Source organism: Pinus tabuliformis, chromosome 4_1 (assembly GCF_031772625.1).
Source record: "Pinus tabuliformis cultivar Carrire ecotype Pingquan chromosome 4_1, CPIR1, whole genome shotgun sequence".
Taxonomy (NCBI): domain Eukaryota; kingdom Viridiplantae; phylum Streptophyta; class Pinopsida; order Pinales; family Pinaceae; genus Pinus; species Pinus tabuliformis.
Genome location: NC_142303.1, coordinates 24123035 through 24139311, shown reverse-complemented (window position 1 = coordinate 24139311; position 16277 = coordinate 24123035).

Genomic DNA, 16277 nt, shown 5'->3' with positions numbered 1-16277 from the left:
GCAGGGTTAAAGCTCGTTAAAAAATAAACCTGCCACGAGCAGTGTTACCGCAGGGTTCAAGATCGTTAAAAAATAAACCCGCATTGAGCAGTTTTAGTGCATAGTTCAAGCTCGTTAAAAAATAAACATAAGTCATGAGCAAGTGTTTCTTTCCGCGTTTAAGCTCATTAAAAAAATGAACAGGTAAATAACCATCGTGAATGTAGTACTTCAGCCTTTAAAACCTTGGTCGTGTTCTCATCATCACCTCCACTCTGTATTGGCCGATCATTCACCTCCACTTGATTGTTTACCCCTTTTGAGGAACAGCTACGAAGAGTGATCCTGTTAGCCATCCTTGTAACACTGCCATGATTGGAAAATTCCAAACCTTACCTGGAATCAACTGCTACCCGAATTTATCACTCGTTCCTTAAAGACGAGTCTCCTTTAAGCTCTTTTCAACTGACTCGTAAAATATGAAAATATTGCGGAGCCATTGGCCTCTCAAGCTCGTTAAAGTGACCGGAAGTGCTATCTCTCCTTCAGATTTTAATCTTTTTGGACCTGAGGGATTATTACACAAAAATATCGAGCACTTGTCTTGTTCGGCTCGTTAAAAGTACCGAAAATTCATCCCTTCTGTATTATTTTATACTTTTTCGAACGTAAGGGATTAGATGACGAAAAAGGATCTTTGAAGTCTCCTTTACGTCCCTTTTCAAACCCTCTAAAATTGAAAAGGACCGAGTTATATTTGTCGTCAAACTCGTTAAAACCTAATAGCGACAAACTTGTCCATAGCAGACAAGAGCGAGTTTCACTATCGCTAGGCTCGTTAAAGCATAGCGATGGGTTTGCCCGAAGGGAAAATTATAGAAAAAGCATATGTTATCCTCCTCAAGCTTGACAAAAATAAAGAGGTACTGGTCAGCAATGACTGGGGAAAAATTGGGAAGAAAACTTGAAGAAACTTTATTAGTAGCAAGTCGCTCTTGAACATGACACTTTCACTCCGCATCCAAGTCGAGTTGGGTTGTTCCATTCACCGGTCACATCACCATGGTTCCATCACACCATCCACTTTTGGGGTTAATGCTACCAATCCATCATGTCAGTTTCGCCGATATGTTCAAGAGAAGTCACTCAGAGAATTCACCTGTGTCTCACCCACTATAATACAACTTCGCTCCATTCTTTCATGACTGCCACCCTGAACCGTATATCACCAAATCATTTTCACCTCCATTAAAATCATTTTCTCCGTTCCGTGTCATTGATGTGGGATTCCCTAAGGCCCTCCTATGATGGATCGCTTCTTGTCGACATCAGCTAATTATCCAAGAAGCCAATTTAGGAACAACCCTTTCAGTACTTCGAAGCTTGCATGCCTCAATGGCAAGATTCTCACTTCCGGCGACAGGTTTACATCAATGGACTTTGACCAAAATATTTTACGTGGTGTTCGATGCCAATTCCTTTAATCACACCACGTAAATTGTACTGTAGTACCTTGAGGGTCATCATCATTATCGGTGATTCCTCTCGCGTCTGTTAACGGCTTACATCATTGGCTGGTAATCAAGCGATGTCTTTCCATGTTCGACTCCAGAACATCTCTCACATGGATCGACTTGTACTTTGAGTGAAGATCGAACGAGATTGAAGACCCCTGATCTAGTTTCATCCATCCGGGCTGTGATATATATTTAGGAAAATAAATACATCAAATGTACATCATTGCTGCACAGATAATCATCCAATCTAAGGGATGATGACTCTACCAGAATCATCAGTCTACACTCAGATGATTGTCTGTCTCATGTACATGAAAATGAAGCTGAGCATGGGAATGCCCGCCTCAGCTAGATCATGAAAATATTATGAAGATAATGTATTTTATTGTATCTTATTACAGGTCGCCTTCTAGCTTGAAAAAACTTCGGATCCTCATGATAAAGCATTTCACCCGACATCAAAAGATTAACGACCTCATGCTTTAGGGGGAAACTGTTATAGACATTTTTGGGCACTCAACCCTAATCAAACATGTCCATAAACCAAGGGCTCCTAAGCCCCTAAAAGTGTTGTTTCATACCCTAAAGGAACAAGGTCAGCTGATTACATCATCTCCCAAAAGTTCTCCATGAAAAACTACTCAGAACTGGTCAAAACTGGATCATCTCACTTGCTCCATGGCCAGGGTGCGATGCATCGTACCTTGTACACACGGGAAGTGCGATGAATCTCAAAAACCCCTTCTATGGGGTGCGATGGACGAGAGTAGACAAATGGCGGAAGCAATTTGCTAAGTGGATGATCTTGGAATCTTCTAGAAACTTCTCCTGGGACACTTGCCTCTCAGAATCGCCCAAGGATGAGTAAGAGATCAATGAGATCTCCAAGTGGAATCAAGAACTATCAGAGAGAAGACACTAATCAAAAACCCAGAGCTGACTCACACCTCTACAAATATCTATATATAGATCTCTCATCCCAGAGATCAGGGGTTGGAGGCTGGAATTTTGTATCTTGTGAGGAAGTGCTACTGGTTTATTGGTGTGAGATCATAGTGTTGGGTGATCTAAGCTTGTCATGAGATGAAGAAGGGATTCTTCTTGCTGAGAGGATGATGCTGGGTCAGAACATTTGGTTGTAACTCTCTTGGCTCTTTCTTGATTATCAATGAAGCTAATCAAGTTTTCCTCCATACTCTTGTGTGATTTATGTTTTATGCATTTGTATGGTTAATTCACATCTAATCCTAGATTGTTTATGATAATAGATCCATGTTCTCGTATAGTATTGTGCTGCTTTGATTCTACAGGTACTCTGTGAAGTTGGGTATACAAGGAAGCAAGTAGCAAAGGACTATCAGAAGAGAGAGGAATCGAGCAAGGAGACAAGCACAAGACAAAGGGGTTGGTATCCTTTATTCTTCTCTCATCTATCTCTCATAAAGGAAAACGAAAGTAGTCTTTACTTTGTTTGTTTCTAAGGTAGCCACTAGCCTTAGTGGGATTAGCAGTTCTGCATAGACACTATTCCCGGTAACAGTACCCTGCAGATTTTCTAGTTCTCCAGCCTAAGGCTAAGCTTACTGGTTATCCTCTCATCCTTGGGAGGCCATGGTTGGCCATAGCCGATGCTTACATCAGATGCAGAGCTGGGAATATTACCATGAAGCATGGGTATATGTCCAAGCAGTTAGTCCTATACCCTCCTGCTCAACCGTCTCTATAGCATGATTTACCTTTATGGTTGAAGGAGGAGGAGGAAGATGAGGTTTATTCCGCCCAACTTTATGCTTTGGAAGCGACTCTGGGAGGAGGACAGCAAGATGAGGATCACTTGATTGAACACCTGCTCCAAAGTCCAACTCCTAGTTCGTTACCATTAGAAGAAGAAGTAAGGGAAACCCAGAACAATCATCCAATTGACTTATGCTTGGCCAATTCCAACCCACTCGGTGTCAAAACCATAGAATTCAGCCTAGAGAAAACCTTGAAAATTAATCCATCTCTTTTTGCTCTCGAAGAGGAGAAGCTATGCAACATGTTAAAGGAAAACCTAGAAGCCTTCACTTGGAGTTACAAGGAAATGAAGGGAGTACACCCCTCAGTGTGTACTCACCACATATAAATCAAAGAAGGTTGCAAGCCAGTTCGGAAACCAGAAAGGAGGATGAATCCAACTCTTAAATATATAGTCAAAGAAGAAATGCAAAAACTGCTAGATGCAGGATTCATTTACCCTATCTCCGACAGTGAGTGGGTCTCCCCTTTAGTGTTAGTTCCCAAGAAAAATGGTAAGTGGAGGATTTGTGTCGATTATAGGGAGTTGAACAAAGCCACAAAGAAGGATCATTTTCCTCTACCCTTCATTGACCAAGTGCTAGACGGCCTGGCAAGGAAAAAGTTTTTTTCTTTCCTAAATGGATTTAGTGGGTACAACCAAATCCAAATATTCCTAGAAGACTAGGATAAGACCACATTCACCTATCCTTGGGGTAATTTTGCCTATAGGGTCCTTCCTTTTGGCCTATGCAATGCTCCTGCCACTTTCCAGAGAGCAGTCTTGAGTATTTTCACCAAATTAGTCCATGATGCGGTGGAAATTTATATGGATGATTTTACTCATGGCTGTGATTTTCAAGAAGCACTAACTAACCTAGGTAAAGTACTACACAAATGCATATAAATGAACCTGTCTCTTAGTCCTAAAAAATGTGAATTCTTAATGACTGAAGGGACTGTGCTAGGTCATTCAATATCTCAACAAGGACTGTAGGTGGACCTGAACAAAATCGCCATCATCCAAAGGGTCCCACCTCCTCAAAAGCAGAGAGATGTTAGAAGTTTCTTAGGGATAGATGGATACTACCAAAGGTTCATAAAGGACTTCAGCAAATTGGCCTCCCCTTTATTTGGGTTGTTTGCCAAATATTCTGAGTTTATATGGTCAAAAAGCTACCAAGAGGCCTTAGACATTCTAAAGGGTAAGTTAACCACTGCACCAATTCTCCGAGGCCCAAACTAGGCCCTCCCCTTTCATATTCATGTTGATGCCTCACACAAATCCATAGGAGAAACCCTAGGTCAGGTAGAGGAAAAATTGCCTTATGCCATCTATTTTATCAGTAAGAACTTGTCAAAGGCTGAGCTAAATTATACAGTGACCGAAAAGGAACTCCTGGCTGTTGTGCATTCATTAAACAAATTCAGGCATTACATTACAGGATATCAAACATTTTTGCATACTAACCATGCTGCAATCAAATATTTAATGAACAAACCAAATGTGAATGCTCGAATTATAAGATGGTTGCTTTTATTACAGTAATTTGATCTAACCATTGTTGATAAACCTGGTAAGGAAAATGTTGTTGCAAACTTTTTATCTAGGGTAAATGTGCCTGCAGGTGAAGAAGGAATGGTGGATGACCAATTACCAGACAAACATTTGTTTGCTATTTCAGTTCTCTCTCCATGGTTTGTTGATATAGCAAACTTTTTGGTATCAACACAGTTCCCACCAAACTTCTCCTCCAAAGAAAAGAGAAAGATAGTCAAGAAAAGCGCCCCCTTCACTTGGATTGGGGGAAATATTTTCAAATTTGGCTCAGATCAAATCTTGAGAAGGTGTGTCAAGGAAGAGGAAGTCTTTGACATCCTTCTGACTTGTCATGATGGGCCTTGTGGAGGTCACTTTGCAGCAAAGAGGACAACATTCAAAGTTCTACAAGCACGTTATTATTGGCCCACTCTTCATTAGGATGTGAAAAAGTACACTAGTCAGTGTGATCGGAGCCAGAGGATGGGAAGGCCTACACCAAGAGATGAAATGCCCCTACAATCTCAAGTGATTTTTGAGTCATTTGACAAGTGGGGCATGGACTTCATTGGGCCTATCAACCCTCCTCCAAAGCAAAAAAAGTACATTATTGTGTGCACTGATTATTTGACTAAGTGGGCTGAAACTAAGGCAATTAAGGTAGCAACAAAAGAAAATGTGGTTGAGCTCCTAAGGGAGGATGTATTCTACAAATTTGGGTACCCTAGAGAGCTAGTCATAGACCAAGGCAACTATTTTACCTCCAACATGATTGAAGACCTTCTCAGCCATCACACGATCAAGCATAGGACCTCCACTCCCTATCACCCACAAGCTAATGGGAAAGTGGAGGTGACCAATAGGGCACTGGAGAGCATCTTAACCAAGGTAGTGAGAAGCAGTAGGAAGGATTAGGTAGAAAGAGTAGTTGAGGCCACCTGGGCCTATAATACTACATGGAATACCACCACTGGATTTACACCCTATGAGCTGGTCTATGGGAAAAATGAATTTTTGTCCATTGAGTTTGAATATAAAATATTAAGGATGGCAACCCAACTAGATTTGGATCTCAGCAATGCATACAAAGAGAGATCTTTCCAATTGAATGGCTTGGATGAATTCAAAATGCAGGCCCTCCTACATATAGAGATAGTTCAAATTCAGAGGAAGATCTGGCATGATAAACATATTAAGGAGAAGAAATTTTAGGAGAGTGATTGGGAATTGTTATATGATTCTAGGTATAAAGACTTCAAGAGTAGGTTAAGGACAAGATGGCTCAGACCTTATGTTGTGGAAAAATGCCATGATAATGGTTCAGTGCAAATTAGAACTATAGATGAAGAAGCCATTCCTTTGCTTGTTAATGGGCACCAATTGAAAATACACAAGAGACCTTTATCAAAACAAGAGTTCATTGATAATATCAATAAAACAATGATGATGGTGGAGAAATTTCTAGATCCTCCCTCATCAAGTCACTGAAAAAGAAAAAAAAGAAAAAGAATGAGGACTCAGGTGAAAATCTCCATGAGGCGCTTGAGACCCATCTTTGGGTTGAACACCTCATGAGGCGGTCCAATGATGAAAAACAAAAAGGAGAGAAAAAAGAAACCTCCCTTGAGGCACGCAGGGCAAACAGCTAGGGTGGAAACCTCTCTAAGGTTGCTTAGTTGTTTTTCAAAACAAAAAAAGAGAGAAAAATATATAATTGTCATTTGCAGGTGAGTGAGAAAGAAAAACAAGGAGCAAAAGAGGATCCAAAGGGAACCCTGCCTCGCACATATTCATCTCCTGCACACACCATGCATCCCTCCATCATTTCTATCATTTTTCCACTCCATTGCTTCGATTTATGTGAAGACTGTGTTTTCTACAAGATCCCCTAAAAACCTACAGGATGATCTTGTAGGAATTATAGTGACCCAGAAAACCTACAGGAAGAAATCCGAGGGCACATGATAGGTTTGTTAGGTCCCTAAAATTCACCCTATGCATGATCTAACACCTCACCTCATCCACCATCATCATCCTTGCACTCACCATTCAAAACAAAAAAATCAGTTTCAACGGTTTTTGCTAGTCTTAGAAAAAAATGGAAAATAGAACGGAGTAAGAGCATTACCTAAGTGTTGGGTACCAAATCGAGCCATCTTTCTGACCATTTCCATTACCCTTTTTGACCTTTTTGTACTCATTCACCTATGCTGTTATGTTAAACTTACAAGGTAAATACCCCCTTACTTGTCCAATCGGTATATTTTAATTAATGAAGTAAAAACACGCAGAGTCTATCTATTTGTGGTACTGAATTATGTGTTTGACCACAGCGTGGAGAACAAGAACCCTCACTTCAGCATATCACAACAGATCTGGTAACGGCCAGCCAGAAGGAGGTCACACAGCTTGGGGAATAGGCTCCCTGAACTATTCTTAGGCCTTCTTGCTATCTCAGACATCTGATGTTGATACCGTTTCAACCGATGTACATCTTTGTATCTGTAGTTACTATGTTTCTGGGAGATCTGTTAATCTCCCTCGTTATGTATAAATTTTAGGTTGTTCCTGTGAATGGGGTTTCTCCCATCAGTATTGTAAACATCTATTACCAAGTAATAAAAGATCATCTATTTTGTTGTTCTAGTCTTTTCCGTGGCTAATGCAGCCCTGATCAGAGAGTTGGGCCCACTCTTCTGATTAGGTGCTGCGTCTTTGTGTGTGTGTGATTTATCGGTTTATGTTGTTGTTGCAGTTATTTAATATTTATACTTATTTATGTAGTTCTGTAAATCTTTAATCTTACAGTCATGTTTTGAATCTTAACCCACAAGCCCTTGGTTGGAAAGGATTACGCGTATGCCCCTACATATACCTTTGTTGCCTTGAAAGGATACGCACCCGGATTGATAAATTAATGTCAGAACAAGGTGGATAAATCACCCGTACCTAGATACCAAAATTTTGGCGTCGTTGCTGGGGAGGCTAACAAGGTGCAAACAATGATCCGGACCGACCAGAGGGTCAATCTCTCATCCTGGGTCTCAATCTGCTTTAGGTCCTGAGTGTAGTTACTCTTTTTGCTTGTTTATTTTTGTTTTTCTAATGATTTTGGGCCATTCTCTTGCCCTGGGGAGGGAGGAGTCTTTTGACACCCTGCTCCAGGCCTTGAGTTAGAATTATTTCTTCTTAACCTGTGTGTGCTTTCTTTTTGGGAAATCCCTAGCTTTTAATGTGGGGAGGGACAGGTCTTTTGACACCTTGCTTTAGATCTGAAAGTATTAGGGCTTCTTGTGGTTTTTGACTATTTTTGGTTCTTGTCCGTGGGGAGGGAGGAGTCCTTTGACGCCTTGCTCCAGGCTTGAAACCATAGATTTTTGGTTATAGCTCCCTTTCTTTTTCTGATTTCTTTCATCTTAGGGAAGGAATGGTCTTTTGACACCTTACTCCAAGATTGAAGCATTGTCAGCTCATACCAAGACCCTCTATCAATCCAACTTTTGTATGAATAAAGAACCAAATAAAAGGGGTAGAGGGAGAGCCCCAAAGAGGGGAAGACCAAACTTGGGAAGAAAAACTTATATACAAGAGATCATAGCAAAGGCTAAATCTGAAGCTTCCTCTCGCGTAGCCGTGAGACCAGGATCAAGAAGGGTGAAGTGAGAAGGACAATCAGTGGAATAGCCAGTATCGGCTACAACATTCTTTGGTGACTCAACACAATAGGTTCCTCTGACTATGGAGGAAACATCTATCAGTAGACCTGATCCAGAGAATCTTGCGCTGGTGTTAGTAGAGGAGGAAGTTGCAAGTAGAGCATCGGCAGAGTCGAACTGTTTTAGTAAAATAAAGGGAGTTGCAGCCGAAGGATCAAGCCATCAGACAATAGGAGAAGGAAAAGAGGAGATACTTACATCACCAAGGGACCAGGGAAGTGCTACCAAAGTAGCTTGAGTTCCAGTAGCAAAGAATCCTCGGCCACTCTCTGCAGACCCTGTTAAAATATTCATGGCTCCTACAAACTCCACCATCGATTTCCCTATTGGAGATCTGGGAACTGATGCACCTACAAAGCCTATTCCATTGGCAGCTCTACCAACCTTCCATGGGCTTATCTTAGAAGACCCTGACACATCTCTATTTGAGTTTGATATAGTATGTCGAGGGTATGACTATACAACAGATGCCTGGAAGTTAAAGATTTTCCCTTCCACTCTAAAAGGGACAGCTCTACGATGGCTCATGGACCTTGGAGGAAAATCCATTTCCACATGGGAGGATATGCAGACAACTTTCCTGGAGAAATACCACGATTACTGTAAATCTAGAACATTAAGGAGGAACTCTTCAGGTTCACACAGAAAGAAGATGAAAGCTTGGAAGATTGTGTGGAGAGGTTCAGCTACACCTTACAGAGGTCAGGTCATTCTGACCTAGATAAGGAAATATTAAAGATTATCCTCCTTCCATCCTTTCGAGAAGACTCAATGGAACTATTGAACATTGTGGGAAAGGGAGACATCTCCAAGGAGAAATTCAAAGATATTTGCAAATTATGTATTCAGTGCTCAAGGGGGCTCGCGAGAAACAAGCAGGGGATCAGTTCAGTAAAGGGATTTGGCGGGGGTGTTACAAAAGCAAAAATCAGAAATTTGCTAGATAACCTGAGAATAGATATCCTCAGTACCCTGTCGGCACAGATGGACACTTTGAAAGTAAAACAAAAGCAGCTAGAGCTGGACAGGACTATGGCAATATTTTGTCTGAAGTGCAGAAAGAAGCACCAAGAGAGGGAATGTCCACTAGATTCCATAGAGGAATGTGTGATCTGTGAGCTCAATCATGCTACAAGCTCATGCCCTTTCTTACCAGGCTTGAAAGCAGTATTTCAAGGAATGGGGGAGGACACGGAGCAGATGTACCTCATGGGATCTAGGAAGCCATGATAGCCTCGACCACCGATGGGAAATCAAGTTATGTACCTGAATCCATCTCAGTATTTTAACAATTCTAATATGAATTCTCAGACCATGCCTTATCCTTTATGTGGCCGAAATACCAGTACCCACCTTGGCAGTAGTGGAATCCCCAAGCCAATACGAGCTCTTCATGGGCTCCAACCTCACGAGGATCCACACCTGGTCAGTTTCCTCAGTAGATGCCACAACAGATGCCCCAGCAGTAGCTTCAACTACCCTCCAATGTGCCTCCTTGTAACCAGCCTACCCATCCTCAGCTCCCCAACAATAAGGGAGCTCATCAAGCTGATGTTCTTAACTTGCCTTCATATACTATCTCCACTGCAGAGTTGTATGAAATGAATTTGTGATTAGTTCAGACAGTTAACGTCCAACCTCCTCCAGTTATCATTGAACAGCTTGATAGTGAAGGTAAGGAGGCAAAGCCAGTCAGTAAAGAGCCAAAGCAAACCGATAGAACCCAGACATCTCCTGTCTGTAGGTTTTAACCCCGTATAGAAATTACCTGCATACGAATTCTAAAACACAGAAAATAAACAATGAGAGAGCATAACACATAAAACACATATACACAAAGATTTTCCCCTGGATCCCAAAACCGGGACTACCAACTTGATTTTTCATTATATTCCTTTCAATGTTACAATACATATATATACATGCCAAAGCATCCAATACGATGGACCGAAAACCATCACGTCCAAAACCATGGACCAAAAATCATAGGTAGGTTTGCCCAACCTAATATAGGGCCCAAAAAAATTAGTCGTGGAAAGTATATAACACAACCCAACACTGTCAAGAAGCATCAATCTGAACCACCTTACCCAGAGATATTAATCATGAGTAAATTGGGTCCTTAATCTAAATTTGATTTATTAGGAGAATTGCATAACTTATTTGTTAAAATTCCCTTATTAAAAGCTATGAAGGATGTGCCAACCTATGCAAAGACTCTTAGGGAATATTGTTCAAAGAAACCTGCCAATAAAATTAAAGATCCCCTCACTGTGCATGTTATGGGAAAGTTGTCAGATTTTATGATGGGAAAATCAATGCCAATGAAATATGGAGATCTGGGGAACCCTATCTTGACAATATAGATTAATGGGGTAGAGATTCCAAATGTGTTGGTAGACTTGGGAGCTGCCATCAATGTCATCACCAATGAAACTATGCATGCCTTAGGACTTCGTAATTTAAAGCATACATCTATAGTTATGGAATTAGCAGATCGATCTACAGTCAAACTTGTAGGGAAGTTGGAAGATGTGACAATTTCAGTGGATTCATGGCATTACCCCATAGACTTCCTGGTATTACATACACAATATTCAGTGGGCGGTCATCCCCTAATTTTGGGTAGGCCATGGCTAGCCACTACAGACACTTACATTGGGTGCCGCTCAAGGAATATGGTCATTTCTAATGGGCATAACACTAAGAATTTAGTGTTGTATCCACCTGAAGAACCAAATTCACCTATAAAACTAGCAGGCGGTAAGAAGGTTGTATCTGCGGTGGAGGTTGAAACGGAAGATGAAGAAGTAAGACCTGTCCTTACTATCGGACAGGCCCTGCAATTGAAAATGGAATTAGAAGATGATGTAATCACTTCCTTCATGGATGATCCTTGTTCTGTTTCAAAATCGAACCAACAGATCCTAGAATCTATCCTAAGCTATGAGACTCAGGAAACTATGGAAACAGCAGGAGGATTAGAGGAACCACCTGCTGATGCACCTCATGAAAGTATGCAAGTGGAATTGGAACCTAAAAAAACCTTGAATATTAATTTGAACCTGTTAGAATCTCAGAAGGAGCAGCTTATAGACGTTATGTGGAAACATAAAGAGGCCTTCGCCTGGAATTATGCAGATATGAAGGGAATCCTGACCAACTTATGCACCCATCACATATACATCAAGGAAGATTGTCGTCCTATAAGACAACCTCAGAGAAGAATGAACCCTGCATTGGAGAATGTGGTGAAAGAAGAACTTCAGAAATTATTGGATGTAGGTTTCATCTACCCTATTTTAATCATTCAATGGGTCTCACCATTGGTAATGGTCCCCAAAAAGAATGGAAAATGGTGGATCTGCGTAGATTATCGAGAATTAAGTAAGGCAACACAGAAAGACCACTTTCCCTTTCCATTTATTGATGAAGTGTTAGACACATTGGCCAGTAAGAAGTATTTCTATTTTCTGGATGGGTTTTGTAGATATAACCAGATCCATATTGCTCCTTAGGACTAGGACAAGACCATGTTCACATGCCCCTGGGGGACATTTTCATACAGAGTTCTTCCTTTTGGTCTGTGTAACACTCCTGCAACATTCCAGAGGGCAATTATGGGAATCTTCTTTGACTTAATATATGACAGTGTTGAGATCTATATGGATGACTTTACTCCATATGGGGACTCATTCATGGTGGGATTGAAAAATCTGGAAAAAGTTCTCGCAAGGTGTATACAAGCGCGTGTCCCTCTGAGTAAAGTGAAATGCCACATAATGATGGAAGAGGGAATCGTTCTGCGACACTTACTCTCAACTGAAGCGATTGGGATGGATCCAACAAAGATACAGGTAATTCTGCACTTCCCAACACCTAAAACAGCCACACAGGTACGTAGTTTCATTGGTTGTGATGGTTATTATAGGCATTTCATAGAAAATTTTGCAAAATTAGCATACCCACTGTTTCAATTACTAACGAAAGATTCAGAATTTGTGTGGACAAAAGACTGTGATTTAGCTTTTACAAAAATTAAATAGTTTGCAGTGCTCCAATCCTTGGAGGACTTGACTGGACATTACCTTTCCACATTCATATAGATGCCTCTTAGACAACAATTGGTGCAGTATTGGGACAGCAAGAGGATAAGGTACCTTACGCAGTCTACTATGTTAGTAAAAATTTGGCTCCTACTGAATTAAACTACACAGTGACTGAGAAAGAATTTCTTGTTGTTGTTTATGCCATCAACAAGTTCCAGCACTACCAGGTATCCTACTTTTGTGCACATTGATCATGCAACCATTAGGTATTTAATGAACAAGGCTGTTACCCCTGGTCGCATTACAAGATGGTTGTTGCTACTACAGGAATTTGATATCGCTATAGTAGACAAACCAGGGAAAGACAATGTGGTTGCAGATTTTCTATCTAGGATAGAACATGATGGTAAGGAAACACCAACTGAAGATGATTTTCCAGATGAGCATCTTTTTGTAGTTTTTTCTAACACTCCATGGTATGCAGACACTGCTAATTATCTTGCTACAAGTAAAGTGCCTCGTCATATATCTTATAAGGAGCAAAGGAATATCATTCACTAGAGTACCTGATATTCATGGATGGCAGGATATCTCTTCCATACGGGAGTTGACCAGCAGATTCGGTGTTGTGTGGCAGGAGATGATATTTTCGAGATATTAAAAGTTGCACACGATGGACCCTGTGGGGGACATTTTGCAGACAAAAGAACAGGTCATAAAGTACTGCAAATGGGATATTACTGGCCCGCCATCTTTCGTGACACTCGGGATTACGTTCGGAGGTGTGATAGCTTTCAATGGATGAGACAAGTTGGGAAAGCAGATGAAATTCCCCTACAGCCCCAAATAGTCCTTGAACCATTCGAGAAATGGGCCATTGATTTCATTGGTCCCTTCAACCCACCTTCGCATCAGAAGGCTTACATCTTGGTCTGTACCGACTATATAATTAAATGGGTGGAAGCTAGAGCAGTCACAAGAGCAATAGACCAAGTAGTGGCAGACTTCCGTTTTGAAGAAATATTTTCCAGGTACAGGACTCCAAGAGAAATTGTATCAGATGGTGGATCACAATTTACATTTCATATGATAGAAAATCTAATGCCTAAATATGGGGTCAAACATAGAGTGACAACCCCCTATCATCCCCAGGCGAATGGACAGGTAGAAAGCACAAATAAGTTATTGGAAAATATCTTGACATAGACTGTGAAAAGCCATTGCCAAGACTAGGCACAGAAACTTACAGAAGCTCTATGGGCATAGAAAAGAACATGGCCGAATACAACAAGGTTTTCTCCATATGAATTAGTCTATGGTAAATCCCCCTTGTTTCCAGTGCAATTTTAGATTAGTACACTTAGAACAGCTCTGGAAGTAGGCCTAGATTTATCAGAAGCCCAGAAACACTGACTGGAATAGCTGAATGAGTTGGACTAGATTCGAACAATGGATGTCCAAAAAAATACTTATGTTCATCAGCGAAGAATGAAATGGCACAATAAATTTATGAAAACTAAGGTGTTTCATGTGGGGGACTAGGAATTACTGTATGACTCCAGATTTAAGGATTTTTGTTAAGTTATGGTATGTTCTATGCTTATAACAGTTTACTTCTTTTTCTTATTATATTCCACCGATTAGCAATCACATGTACATAAAGTAAAGTGCAGATAGAACATTAAACGATCGACAGAAAACAAGCCAAGACAAGAGACACAAGATGTGGCGGCTAGCCAGGGACAAACCCCACAATGTGTGGGGAAACCCTTTGATCAAATCTTCTTTTATATTCAATAATTCAGTAGAGAGAAATAGTACAATAAATCTGATTCATATCAGCAGTAGCAAACCCTAGATCAGCAGCATGAGCATTAGCGACTTCATTATCAAACTAGGGCAGACCATATCTCACAAACTGACCGTCGCATTGACTTCATTCCACCACCAAGAGTTTCGGCTTCCAGAGGAGGTTCAGATGAACCTATAGCGCAGTTCAGATGAGGAAATATTCTAGGCCACGTAAGTCAATATTTACTTCTGCAGTTGCAGCTTCAGCTTCAGCAGTTTTCGGCTTCAAACTAGGGCAGTGGATATCTTGCAAACCGTTCGTCGGATTGACTTCATTCCACCACCAAAAGTTGTGGCTTTCAAAGGAGGTTCAGATGAACCTATAGCGCAGTTCCAAAGAGGAGATCTTCTATGCCACGCAAGTCAATCTTTACTTCTGTAGTTGTAGCTTCAGTTTCAGCGGTTTCCGGCTTCACATGTGTGAGAGAGAGAGACCCATTTCAGCGCAGTAGAGAAGAGACTCATATCTGCGCAGTAGAGAGAGAGAGATGTGATGAGATGAGTGTGTGTCCAAATGAGGAAAAGTACTCTTATATTTATACACAACGTTGGTGGGTGAATAGATGCGACTGTTGGGCTTCTGAGCCTACATGAGTTGTAGGTCGGCTTGATAATAATTCCATAATCAAAATAAATTCATATCTCCATGAATACTTATCGGAATCGGATGATCTTTATATCAATCCTACACCTCTCGACGAGAGGAATCTAATAAAAATATTATTAGCCATGAATAAGATGACCCAGATGAAGTTTTTCCCTGGTTGCCAATTTTAACACTCCCTCTCAACCACGGAGAACTTCATCTGCAATCTGTCTATCAGTCGTTACTATTCATCCATCAAATGCACTGCCTTGTACAACCTGACCCTTGCCCTGCTCTGCTCTATTTTTCCTGTTCTGCTTTGTCTTGTTTTGCCCTGCACTGATCTGTACTGTTTTGTTCTGTTATGCTCTGCTCTTGTATTGTTCTGTTCTACTCTGCTTTTTTCCGAATTATGAAGAAGAAGAAATGATCGAGGATGTATCATACTGACTCAAAGTTATTCTTAGAGTATGTACCCCTGGTCACAGACCAGTCTCAACCAACCTAAAGTCAGTGTCATAGTGAGTACAACTCCAATAGTCCCAGACCAATATCATCCTCCACTAACTCAAAGTCAGTCTCAGAGTATGTACCATTGATCCCAGACCAGTCTCAACCAACCTAAAGTCAGTGTCATAGTGAGTACAACTCCAATAGTCCCAGACCAATATCATCCTCCACTGACTCAAAGTCAGTCTCAGAGTATGTACCATTGATCCCAGACCAGTCTCAACCGACTCGAAGTCAGCGTCATAGTATGGTACAACTCCTACCACTGGTCCCAGACCAGTCTCAACCGACTCGAAGTCAGCGTCATAGTATGGTACAACTCCTACCACTGGTCCCAGACCAGTATCATTGATCCCAGATCAATGGAGGTCATCCTAGCGTAGGGAGTACAGTAGTTACAACGATGCGTCCATCGGTACTACTATGGTCCCTAACTTCATTTCCCTGCTCATTGATCAGATGAGAGGTACTTCCCATGAGTCCCAGACTGCATGGGTAGGATGCCTCGACAAGAGAACTAATCAATCCTGTCCTCACAGGAGAACACATCAATCCTGCAACAATTTCCATGGAGAACACATCAATCCAGGCCTCACAGGAGAACACATCAATCCTGCTACAATTGCCATGGAGAACACATCAATCCAGGCTGCCATGGAGAACACATCAATCCAGGCCTCATAGGAGAACTAATCATCCTGCTACACAGGAGAGCAAATCATCCTGTTCCACAAGAGAGCGAATCATCTTGTC